At 45.9% G+C, this 13,045-nt stretch overlaps 1 protein-coding gene across 6 annotated transcripts in view; it reads left to right on the plus strand.

Moving 5' to 3' along the window:
• The window catches only part of P2RX3 (purinergic receptor P2X 3), a 36,093-nt gene that overhangs the window by 15,218 nt on the left and 7,830 nt on the right, over window positions 1-13,045 (plus strand). The window lies entirely within an intron of this gene.

Genomic DNA, 13,045 nt, shown 5'->3' on the forward strand with positions numbered 1-13,045 from the left:
GCTGGGGTTCTGCGATTCTTTGCCTGTTCCTAACACTGGCCTGAAACTGTGACGTGCTTAAGTGACTTCCAGATAGGCCCATTCCCTGCCCTGGGCGTGAATTTTCTAAGGTTTCTCGCTCTACAAAGTAAGGGTGATAACTGGTATCATTTTACATTTTACAAGATGGCAACTTTGCATTTCTGTCCGCAAACGTGTGTCACCAGTAGCAGTTACAATTGTCTCTGGTTCTTCAATGCCTCTCCAAACAAGAACTCAGACCAGTCTTTAAATATCATCCCAATGGCTTTGAGGCTTCAGGGATCTTTTCGGGTTTTGTTTTGTTTTGTTTTTCCATTTTGAAGAAAGGGAGAGAGGAATTAGAGGACAAACTGTTTGGAAGCAACTGAAAGCGCTTAAACAAGCCATTGGTCTTCTCCCATCCTAATTTCCCCACCTATGAAATTGTGATAGTACCACTGTGATCTTCAGGATTCAATTAACCAATATGTGAAAAGCTTCAGCTTTCTGTTTTGTTTCTCTCTTCTTTTTTTTCTGAATCATTCATTTATTGATTCATCCATTAAACACATAGCAATTGTCTACTACGTGCTGAGGACCGTACTCAGTTATCTTAGGTTAGCAGTTCTCAAAGTGTAGACTACAAGGTCAACACTACTTATTAAAGGTTTTGTTTTCTTTTTAATTGATAAATAACAATTGCGTATATATGGGATACAATGTGATGTTTTGATACATGTATACATTGTGGATTTCCCCCAGTTTTTGAAGATCCTGAAGTTTCTGGCAGGGCCCTGTTTAAGTACACAGCATTATACACTAAACAGCTTAAATAGAACAAATAGGGAGTGACCAGGGAAAAAAAATACATAAGAATATATTTCATTTACATTTGAACATAAGAATATATATTTGAATATATTCAAATAAATGTTACTCAAATTTCCTTTGTTGAGGTGGTTTTCTCTGATACAATGGCATACGTAAGCCAAAAATAATCATTTCACCTTTTAAAATTGTTAATTTATAACTTAAAAAAATAATCACCCACCCCATTAAGCTTTATATTTAGTAGTTTAAAATATACATGTATATTCTCTGGAAAGAAGAATCTTTAAAAATTGAAGTACTTTCATCATCAACTCCAAACTTTAAAAAAACCATAGGAAACAACACATATTTTAAAGTAGGTTAAAAATACTGTTCGGCTCACTGGCAGAAATTGGCATATTTATTCAGTTGGTATATCACACTGAGATCAATACAAAGGATATTTGTATGGTGGCTTAAAATAGTAACATATTAATAAAATTCTCATGATCTAAAATGCAAGTTTTCATCTTCATAACTTCCCTTTGGCCATTGGGAATTCTTTAATTCTCCAAATAACTCATTTGGCAGGAAAGCTTATGAAGAATGTGAATATTATAAAGACCCCCAGCTACTGATATCATACAGTTTTAGAACAGCATCTCTCACCTAAATAAGAATTGGTCTGGAGTTCTTTATCTCCAATTTATTGCACTGTGGCTGCCTTCCCTCCCTCCCCACCTGAGCACAGAAGGATGTGGGATAGACCTGGTCCTAAATAAGCTTGGAGGGTATTTGGGGAGGCAGGACGGAATATCCCCAAAGACCCTGCCTGCATAATTCCCAGAGGCCTAAGAGAAACCACCCCCTCTTAGGATCTCAGATAATTGACTCCCCCAACAAAGTCCCCCAGGCCAGAGAAGAAGGAGGCAAAGCTGCTTAGTTTGACCCTTGTGATTTAAAAGTTTCCAGAGGGCCGAAGTAATAGCCCTGACATTGGGGGACATCTGATATCAGTGGCAAGCAGAGGGCTCTGCCCAAGCCCCTTCCCATCCCTTCACCTGGGTGCCCACCCACCACCCTCATGCAACCTCAAACTACTGGCACCCAAGGCTAAGCTAAGAGCCCACGTGTGGGAGGCTGCAAAGCTGTCTTTCTGAATGCTCGAATAAGAGAGAAAGGGTCACAAAGCCAGCTTCAGTGTGGGTCACAGTGCACTTTCTATGATATGGTAAGATGTATGCTGTTTTTTAGAATCTCACCAAGCTACTTATCAGTAGAAACCATACTAGTCACCCTGTGTGCAAAACGTTTTGTGTGCTTCAGCTCAGCATTCCTTGCATGCCCTACAAAGTAGATGCTACAATATCCCCCCCAACTTTATAAAGGAGAAGATGGAGTCTCACTGTTAAATAACGTTCTCAAAGTCACAAAGCAAGCAAGAGGGGGAGCCTGGATTCAAAACATATTTCTTTGGATGATCTCCACCCCAGCCAGGAAGACTAGGGACATTTGTACTTGTTAATCCTCAGGAAAAAAAGCATGCCTATGTGGTTGACACTTTCATCCCAGCTTAAAAACAAAGAATCTAAGTTCCAAGGAGATTTCAAGACTAGCAGATGCTGGCAGCACAATTCATAGCCCGGCCTTTTGTCTCCCAAACAAATTCATTTGCTGCTCCCTCCAACAGAGGCAGATTTTTCAACACCCCTACTGTTGCCATTTGCTCTGGAGGGAATGGAATTATTCAGCCAAGATTCGGCCGTGCTTGAATCTGCTAACTAAGACATCCAGAGGCAGCTAGAGATTCACATTTCCATCACTAATTACATTCGCAGCTCCCTTCCAAATGTCACTCCCCGCCGCCCCTACTTTTTGTAGCTCTTTGCCTGCAGAATCAGAGATTTTGAGAATTCATAGCTGTTGAAGTTCCCTTGCAGTCACCCAGAGTAAGGCGGTCACTTTACAGATGAGGAAGCGGAAGTTCCAAAGGGGGCATCTTAGAGTAGCCTCAAAGGTCATTGGATCTCAACTCCTAATGTGACCCTTGTGATTTAAAAGAGTTTACGGACCCACGTAAGAGATTACAGGCCCATGTAATCACCCTGACACTGGGGGATATCTGATCTCCGTGGCAAGCAAAGTGGCCTGCTCCATTCATTGGAAAGGTGACCTCAAATTGAGCCAAAATGTGCCTCCCTTTAACTCCTCTCCAGTGTACTTGGTGCTGTCCATGCAAGTTAATCTTTATTTTTGTGATCCCCTAAAGATTCTGTTCTTCCCCTACCTGAAATTTAGTGGAGAGATTTTATTTTTACTCCTTGGTCTGTTCTGCGTGGCTAAAGACTCCGTGGGCCGCTTTAACTTAGTATTTTTATGAAGCCTCTTTCCAAGCACACTGAGATTGCAGTTGGTGGGGTCATCTGGATTTCTAGCAGACAAAGTGCAGCAATTTCTAAAAATAAGAACTGTTGAGAGTCAACAGTTCAGTGCTGCACAAGTGAAAGGCGCCCTCAGCAGAGCCCTGCAGTTCTTCAGGAGGCTGTCTTCTCTGTTGGCAAGGTTTCTGAGGCCCAGGTAGACTCTCAATTCACAGGAGCAGGATTTTAACAAGAGTACTATATTTCCCAAAGTCCTGGGAACAGGTGATGTTGTGTATGTGTGTGAGTGTGTGTGCACATGTGAGTTCGTGAGAGTGGGTGTATTTGTTAGTGGGTGAATGTGTGAGGCTGAGAGTGAGTGTGTCAGTGTGTGTGCGTGAGTGTATAGGCATTGATGGTGCAATGACAGATTAAAAATACTGTATCCGTCAGGGTCCCCGCAGGAAACAGATGGCACATTCTAACTGGGTAATCTGAGGAGAGTTTAATAAAGGGACTGTTTCAAAGGTGTGGGCAGGGTGTACGGAAACCACACAGATAGTGCAGTGCCAGGGCCAGAAACAGGACACTGGTTACCACCCAGGTCTGAAGAGGCGAGGAGAGGAAGCAGTGACAGGAACATGGAGACGGACAGAGATGTGAGCAGAGGACAGCCTGACATGTGGCTGTGACTCAGGAGAGCCCCACCAGAAGCCAGAGCTGAGGCAAAGCAGCCCACTGTGGCAGCCTGGGGCAGGGCGAGGAAGGGAGGAGCACGGACCTGAGGGGCACCTGCAGAGATGTCCAGGACAAGTCCTGACAACTTACATCTGTGAAATTACAGCCCTTCCTTAACTTTCAGAGGACTCTAACTGCTTTATGCCCCCGATGAAAATGGGGACCATTGTCCAAGGAAGATGCATGTATTCATAGACATGAGAAAATTCACAGGCAAGTTCTCTTCTTAAAGGATATTTTCCTTCTTTTTTTTTTTTTTTTTTTTTTTTTTTGAGACAGAGTTTTGCTCTGTTGCCCAGGCTGGAATGCAGTAGTGCAGTAGTCTCGGCTCACTGCAACCTCTACCTCCCGGGTTGATGCAATTCCCCTGCCTCAGCCTCCCCAGTAGCTGGGATTACAGGTGCCCGCCACCACGCCCAGCTAATTTTTGTATTTTTAGTAGAGACGGGATTTCAACATGTTGGCCAGGCTGGTCTCAAACTCCTAACTTCAAGTAATCCACCCACCTTGGTCTCCCAAAGTGCTGGGATTATAGGCGTGAGCTACCACGCCTAGCCAGGTTATTTCATTTCTACAAATAAGATATAAATACATTCTCAGAGTAATAAATCCAACCAATACTGATATATACAAAGTAATGACATGGGAAGTCCCCTTCATTCCCCCAGGTCTGCACCCTTTGCAGGGAATTAACATCTGGGACGGTTTAATGAGTTTCCTTCCAGTTCTTATTCTATGCATTTATATTTATGCAGCATAAAATTCCAAGACTTTGAGGCCCTCTAAAAGCCTATCCCGTAGCCAGGTGTGGAGGCTCCTGCCTGTAATCCCAGCACTTTGGGAGGCTGAGGCGGGAGGATCCCTTGAAGCCAGGAGTTTGAGACCAGCCTAGGCAGCAATAGCAAGACTCCTTCTCTACAAAAATAAGATTAAAAATTCTAAAAAATAAATAATAAATGAAAGCCTATCCCTGCACCTCAGATTAAGAGCCCTAGAGTTAAGTTTGCAAAGCCCTTTCACACCTATTTTTGACAGATCACAGCTCACCATCTTCCCCCACCCCCAAGGTAGGCTCAGAAAGATTTCAAAACTTGCCTGAGATTATACAGCCTAATTAAGAGGCACATCAGGACTCAAACCCAGGGATTTGATCTATATCCATTGCTTCCAGCATACCTTGCGCCATCACATGCGCAAAGGGGGAAAAAAAGGGGGAAAAAAATAGCTCTAAGAGATATATCTGGTAGTGATGGCTGGTGTGATTGACGGGAGAGAATCGAAACTGCATTTCAAAATGCCTGATTTCTTGTTTCTCCTCTGAGAGTTCCTAAGACAGCTTTGCTACTAAAAGGCAACGCAGTTTTGGATTTCCTCTTTTGGTGTCTGGGACAAAAAAACATTTGTTCAGCTGCTAGATGTTCCTGGTGCGGTAGGTGTTTCTAGTGATCGTTTCATGTTGGAAATGTACCCACAGCAGCTTTCATGAAGCTCGGAGATTTGGCGCCTGTCCTGCTTCCAGGCAGAAACGTGTGGATCAGCAAGATCTTAGGCCAATTGACAGAGACAGAATCGAAGTGCACCCTTGGCTTTGATCATTCTCTCTACAATCTGGATTTTTCTCTTTCCAAAAGCCATAGAATATGTGTTAAAAGCAGCCAGCACCGTCATTTCCACAGAAACACTTGAAGGCCCTCTTCCATGGGAAGTGTACTTGCTTGAATTCTCCATAATCCATTTTCTTCTTCATCTTTTTTAGGTTTCAGTGGAAGTGATGCAATTAGAGTGATCTTGGATTTAGATAGCCCTTTATCATGTTCATGTCTACCCTATTCTCACAGCAACCAGTATTATTCATAGAAAATATTAGCTAACACTCATTGAACACTTACCAGTGAGCCAGAGAATTAGCAGGTTCTCTGTGTGATTATCTTGTTGACCCTGAAGAGAGAACATTTTAAAGCCAGGTGTGGTGGCTCACACCTGTAATAATCCCAGCACTTTGGGAGGCCAAGGCAGGCAGATCACGAGTTCAGGAGTTCAAGACTGTCCTGGCCAACATAATGAAACCCTGTCTCTATTAAAAATTTTTAAAAAAATTAGCCAGGCGTGGTGGCACGCACCTGTAATCCCAGTTACTCAGGAGGCTGAGGCAGGAGAATTGCTTGAACCCAGAGACGGAGGTTGTAGTGAGCTGAGATCTCACCACTGCACTCCAGCCTGGGCGACAGAGTGAGACTCTGTCAAAAAAATAAAAAAAGATATAACAGCTCAAGAGAACATTTTAGAACTGGATACCTGAGCTCAGGGGTTTCATCTACCTGTCCAAGGCCACACAGCTCCTACTGCTGGAGCCAGAATTCAAACCCTAGCAGTCTGGCTCCAGAACCTGTGCTTGCAACCACAAGTAGGACAAGTTTGGTAACGCCCATTCTACAGATGAGGAAACTGAGGCCAAAAAGATCCCTCTCAGGAGCAGAGAGCGAGTAACCTGGCTCTCAGGTACATCTTCTGACTCCAGGTCCATTGATCTTTCCCTACCTTATTAATTAAAGATAAATTAATAGTAATGCATTTTTAAAGATCAACAAGAAGCGTTTTTTTAAATGTCTGCCTTTGAGGTTGATTTGGTGCCTGGAATATGAATAAATAAGTATGGCTTTGGGCCCTTCTCTAAGGAGAATTCCAGCCTGTTCTAAGGATGTTGCCCCACCCTGAAGCAGAGTCTGCCAGGAGATATTTTCCTATCAGTATGAAATCAACTGTAAAAGTGTATTTCAGCTGGCAAAATTACTTCCCACCAGGCAAAGCTTTGCTGAGAACACCACCACTTTCACTTAGAAACCCAAATTCCAGGCCCAAGTTTTCCCTTGCAAGTCAAACCCGGCTCCGGCAAGTTTGTTGCTGTTTTTCCTGCTGCTGTAACAGTTACGTGTCCCTGCTTTAAGAAGGAATTTCCACCACTCGATGAGAGGATGGATCATTTCTAAACAGATGTCTGAGAGCTTCCAAGGGATTTGTACATTGTGATAAAAAAACCCTTCTCCATTCAGCAAACGTTTATTGACTGCTGACTACTGCAAATGTCAGCTCAGCATGGGGAAGTACTTCTAACAGTTAGAGCTATCCAAAGCTAAATTTGGGCTGCTCCTACAGGTAGTGAGTTTCCTTGCACTGAATGTATTCAGGCATCGGCAGGGAAACCCTTTGTAGATAATGTAGGGAGAACTTTGAAGGTCTCTTTCAACTTCCAGATTATATCACATGCTGGGCTTTGTGGCGAATACAGAGATGAACAAGACCAGTTCCTAGAATCAAGCAAGTTTTAATATAGTGATGATAAACTTGAATCCAAATAACGAAAAATGCTTATACAAAAGAAATATATATATGTTATGCTGGGGCAAGCCAAGGATGGTCAAGATGAAGCAGAAGTAAAGCAGAAGGATGTGGGCTACAGTTCAGGCCTTGCTGTAAATGCTGGATGTGATGTTAAGCACGTCTCATTGCCTCTGTGGGCCTCAGTTTCCTCCTCTGTAAAATGGGCTGGTTAAAGATGATGATCTTTTAGGCTCTTTCAAGCCCTAAAAGTCTGAATCAACATGTGTGGGTGTCTGAGGAAGGGCTGTGGAAATTTGGGCTGCTGAAGCATGCACTATTATTTATAGACCTATCACAATCACGTTGGAATGGAGCTCCAGCCCTGCCCTGCAGAAGCGCATCTGACAAATGATTTATTATGGTAATTGACGTTTGTACTTACTCATTCTTTATCGCTTGCTGGTAATGCCACAAGGGAGCGCGCGCACACTCACACACACACGCACTCACACGCACAACATCCCAGCACTATTAGGCCTCAGAACCATTCGATTGAGTCCTGTGTTAGAGGTGTCCTGTCTGGTCACAGCTAGGGGTGTCTCAGTGAAGGCCCTGGAGGCAAAGCACATTCAGCTGGGGTTTGTGAAGAAATTTACACAACAGGAACCAGCATGGGAGTCGAGGCACACAGGGATGAACAAAGTGGGAAGCCGTCACCACTGTAGACCTGCCGCCCCCGCGGGAGGAATGGGAGCCTGGTTTTGAGCTGGGGTGCCTGACAGGAGCAGCAGTCAAAGTGACACAGCCACAGGCAAAATCAAGGCAGAGCAGGGAAGCGGCGAGCAGATACATACCCCATCCCCTCCTTCCCACCCTCGGGTCCCCTGCCAGTGCCGCCCATTGACCAAATTCCCCAGAAACCAGCGGGGAGGAAGCCAGGGAATGTGGGCTGCAGAGGTCCACCTGCAGGGCTGCCCAGACCAGAGACTGGCTCCTGGGGCAAGTGCAGAGTCTCTGGCCCACCAGGTAACTATCCCCGCTGCCCTTCAAGTGTCTGGGCTCCAGTGGCCCTTCCAGCCACGCCTGTCAGAGGAGCCCCCGACCCTGAAAACTCTGGCCCTGCCTGTGCCTCTGGGCTGCTTTCCCCTTTTCCAGCTCAGCGCTGGCAGCTGTTCGGGCTCTGTTCTTTCCTCTGATGCCTATGGCATCATTGCAGTCACAGCCATGCTGTGCTTTCTCCACAGCTGAGGTGTTTTCACAGACACCAGCTTAGCAAGCTCCCTGCCCACTGAGGCTGCAAGGAACTCCTTTTGGCTCCTCTCTTAGGGAGGCAGTAGGGGTAGGCAAGGGCTTTGGAGTCAAGCAGCCAGATTTCAGATCCCAGCTGTGCCCCTTGCAGGCAGAGTAGCCTATGGAGCATGTCTGTGCCTTTCCCCAACCTGTAAAATCAGGCATGTTTCCTGATGACCAGTACACAATATTAAGAGAAAGCTGTGTGCTAGGTACTATGTTCAGCCTTCACATTCCATAGTCATTTAATCCTCTAGGCAACCCTAGAGCTACTGCTCTCATCTCCATTTTACAGATGGAAAAACAGACTCAGAGAGGTAATTCGCCCAAGGTCATATAAACTAGGTGGCACAGCCGGGATTCAGGCCCAGGACTATCTCATTTCAAAGTGCGTAAGCCGCCAGCTAACTCGTTCAGCTGTTGTGAGGCCTAAATGAAACAACAGGTGTGGAAGCCTCTAGCCTAGTGCTTAGCAGGAGTAACTGTCCCACATATATTTTCCTACTCTTTCCCGCATTGCCCCTATCGAGAGGCTGGCTCCCACAAGTGGCACCCACTTTCCCACCTAGCTAGCTGCCAAATCTAACTGTGTTCTGCTGGGGAGAGAAGCAGCCTGTTGTTACTACCTTATACTAGCTCCACCTGCAGAATCAGGAGCATTTGGAGAAACCAGCGGCAGCAGGAGGGAGCCCTGAGGACAACCTACCTAAACTCAATCTTTGAGATGTCAAGAATCTCAGAAATTATTTATTCTTCTAGCAAGCATTTACTCAACCCCCTACTGTGAGCATTAGGCCTTTGGGCAAACAGAAACAGTGAGATATGAGGCCAGGCGCGGTGGCTTATTCCTATAATTCCAGCACTTTGGGAGGTCGAGGTGAGCGGATCACAAGGTCAGGATGGAGACCATCCTGGCCAACATGGTGAAACCCTGTCTCTACTAAAAAAAATACAAAAAATTAGCTGGGCATGGTGGTGCACACCTGTAATCCCAGCTACTTGGGAGGCTGAGGCAGGAGAATCACTTGAACCTGGCAGGCAGAGGATGCAGTGAGCCGAGATCGCTCCACTGTGTACTCCAGCCTGGTGACAGAGCAAGACTCTGTCTCAAAAAAAAAAAGAAAGAAAGAAACAGCGAGATATGGCTCATAGTCCGTAGTCCAAATTATTAGCTATAGTCTGGTGTGGCAGATACTGTAGTAGAGGGCTGAATCCTAATGGAGAGAGAAAAGGCAGCCCTGGGGGATGTCCCAACCCCAGCTCATGCCCCTGGTTTGTAGCATTGGCTGGATTTCTGTGAGGTAAATACTCCAGGATGGTCAATTTCAAGCTACCAGGGTGAAGTCACTAAACATGGAATTGGGAAGAGATGCACACAATTGGCTGCCTGCTGGGATGTGTGGACCCAGCTGCTGCCACTTCCATCTGCCTCTACCCACCAGCCCACCAACCCTCTTCCAGCTGCTTCAGAAACACCACGTTCTTTCCCGTGAGAGGGCCTGCAGATCCCTCAGCCAGGAAAGCGGCCCCTGCCTCTGGCCTTCTTGCCCTTTTAACTCTCCATCCTTCAAGCCCCAGCTTGAGGGTCACTTTTTTTTTTTTTTAAGTTCTGGGATACATGTACAGGACGTGCAGGTTTGTTACGTAGGTAAACGTGTGCCGTGGTAGTTTGCTGCACAATAAACCCATCACTTAGGTATTAAGCCCCACATGCATTAGCTATTTATCCTGATGCTCTCCTTACCCCTGCACCCCCAACAGGCCCCAGTGTGTGTTGTTCCCCTCCCTGTGTCCATGTGTTCTCATTGTTCAGCTCCCACTTATGAATGATAACATGCAATGTTTGGTTTTCTGTTCTTGTGTTAGTTTGCTGAGGATGATGGCTTCCAGCTTCATCTATATCCCTGCAAAGATCATGATCTCATTCCTTTTCATGGCTGCATAGTATTCCATGGTATATATACCACATTTTCTTTATCCAGTCTATCATTGATGGGCATTTGAGTTGATTCCATGTGTTTGCTATTGTGAACAGTGCTGCAATAAACATGCATGCATGTATCTTTATAATAGAATGATTTATATTCCTTTGGGTATATACCCAGTAATGGGATTGCTGGGTTAAATGGTATTTCCGGTTTCAGGGTCACTTTCACATGAAGCCTTGCCTAACCCCCAGCCTAGGTTAGACATCTAACTGTGCTCATAGAATGGCACTCCTCTCCTTCCCAACCCTTCCTTATGTCCGATTTTAGCTACTTATGGGCTTGTGTGGTTAATTAGTATTTCTCTCCCTCTCATGACAGCAGAGCTTGGCAAGGTATCAGCAGTACCTAGAACAGTATCTGGCACAGAGCAGGTGTGCTCCAAATGTTTGTTGAATGCTGAAAGAACAAGAGGTCATCTGAGCTGGGCCCTAATGGATGAATAGGAGTCTGCAAGGTGGAAAAGGGAGGCGAGAGGAACAGCATGGGCAAAAGCATAGACATCTGTGTCTGTGGGATGTGTTCAGGAAATGCAGGAAGGCAGGTAGTCTGATATGGCTGGAACTTGAGCGTGTGGCAGGGAGAAGAGCCTGCAGATAAGGCAGGTGGACTGGGCCAGGTCGGGAGGGGTCAAGGTATGGAATGGTCCTGTCATTCTCACCAACCCCAATCCTAACCAAAAAAATAAAAGTGACCTGGTAAGAGCCAGAGGACTTGGGGAAAATCAAGGCTTGGGCATGGTGTATGTAGCTGAACCATCCCCCTTTTTAGATGAGGAGGCTACAGGGTCCTTCTGTCCTGACACTGCATGACCCCCCAGGCTTCCTGTTCTGCTCCCAGCCAGTGACTCTGGGTATGGAGACCCACCTAGCAAATGCAAAAAGATGCCCCAGCTGGAGAACGAAATTAGTTATGACCCAACAGAAATCAAGCAACAAAAGAACAGTGTAGAATGCTGGCTAAGAGTGTGGGTCCGACAGCTGGACTGCCTGGGTTCGAATCCCAGCTTCACTCACTGTTGGTTTTGTGACCTTAGACAAGTTGCTTCACCTCTCTGATCTTGATTCCTCAGCTGTGACATGGGAATAGCAACAGTACTTAAATGCAATGGGGTGGTTGTGAGCATTAAATGAGCTAATAAGCGTAAGCACTTAGCACAGTGTCGGGTCACAGAGGAGTACTCAGTAGATGTTGGCTGTTATTATTACTAATATCATTATCTACAGGAGCCAGGAGAGTGTAATGATTAAAGTAAATGTAGATATTGTTTCATTTTATCTTTATGCTAGGATAAGAAAGGGATGTGTTTTAAGCACTGACTATATATGGACACTCTCTCAACTCATCCTCCTCAGAGCTCTTTTTCCTCCAATTTTTCAGTTGAAGTAAAAAGCTCAGAGAAGTCGAATGACTTTCCCAAGATCAAGAAGCTAATTCACAACAGCCATAGCACCACACCCAGATCCCCTAGGGCCTCCTTAGAGGGTTTACTCCTGGGATATAGCATCATGGGACTGTGCCCTCTGTCTAATCCTGAGTAACTCCCCAACTTCAGCTCTTTCTTTGTCCCTTGGCAAATTACATCTCTCAGCCATGAAATTCTGGGAGTTTGCAACAGTCAGGGTTAGCATTGCTAGTTGCTATAACAAACAAACCCCACATTTCAGTGGCTTAATGTGAAGGTTGATTTCTTACCTATGGCACAGTGCACTGTGGGCCAGTGGGGGTGGGGAGCGCCATGCAGTCATTCAGGGATCTAGGCTCTGCCATCTTGACTCAGTCTCTCTAGAGCCTCAGAGTCCTCTCCTGACTCCTGAGCAACTGGCCATCAGGTGAGGAAAGGGAAGACATAGAAGGTACACTGCTCTAAACTACCTCAGTCCAGAGGTAACAAACCTCACGGCCATTCATATTTCATCGGCAAAAACTTGTCATGGGGCCCCAGCTAAATGCAGGGGACTGGGAAATGTGGTCTAATCATCTGCAAAGAGAGGAGATAACCAGACCCTGGTGACCAATGAGCTGTCTCTGTCACAGGGGTGGGCAGATTCTGTGATCCCCATCGGCCACAGGAGAGTGCAGAAGCTGGGACTTCTGGGTTACCCCCTCTGTCTGCAGCCTGGGCCCACAATCCCTGAGCTCTGTTCCTCCTCCCTCCACCCGGGAAGAGAACCAGTCCCTGCCAACCCTCCTCAGAGGGTGGGTGGTTGGTGAGATAATGATCTTACCATGCTTATTGCCTCTTGGAAGGCAGGTGCTGGAGAAAAACCAAGTCCGCTTTGATTTTTCTCCCTGTTCCCTTCACATTCCTTCCCAGGATAAATTTAGCCAGCCCTCACTTTGAACGGCAGTGCCCAGGATACGACTTTTTGTTCTCCAAGTTGATGTCACTGTCAGAGCCGTTTTCATGGTTGCAGCCTTTGGCCAGCAGTAAAGATTTCCGGATCACAGGCCCAGCCTCTGCCCTGCCCCAAACCTCTGTGATCCACCCTCTCACCCCTGCCCACTACCCATGGGCATGGGGAACCACATCTCTGAGACAAG

This window comes from Pan troglodytes, chromosome 9 (genome assembly GCF_028858775.2).
Source record: "Pan troglodytes isolate AG18354 chromosome 9, NHGRI_mPanTro3-v2.0_pri, whole genome shotgun sequence".
In the NCBI taxonomy this organism is placed as follows: Eukaryota; Metazoa; Chordata; class Mammalia; order Primates; family Hominidae; genus Pan; species Pan troglodytes.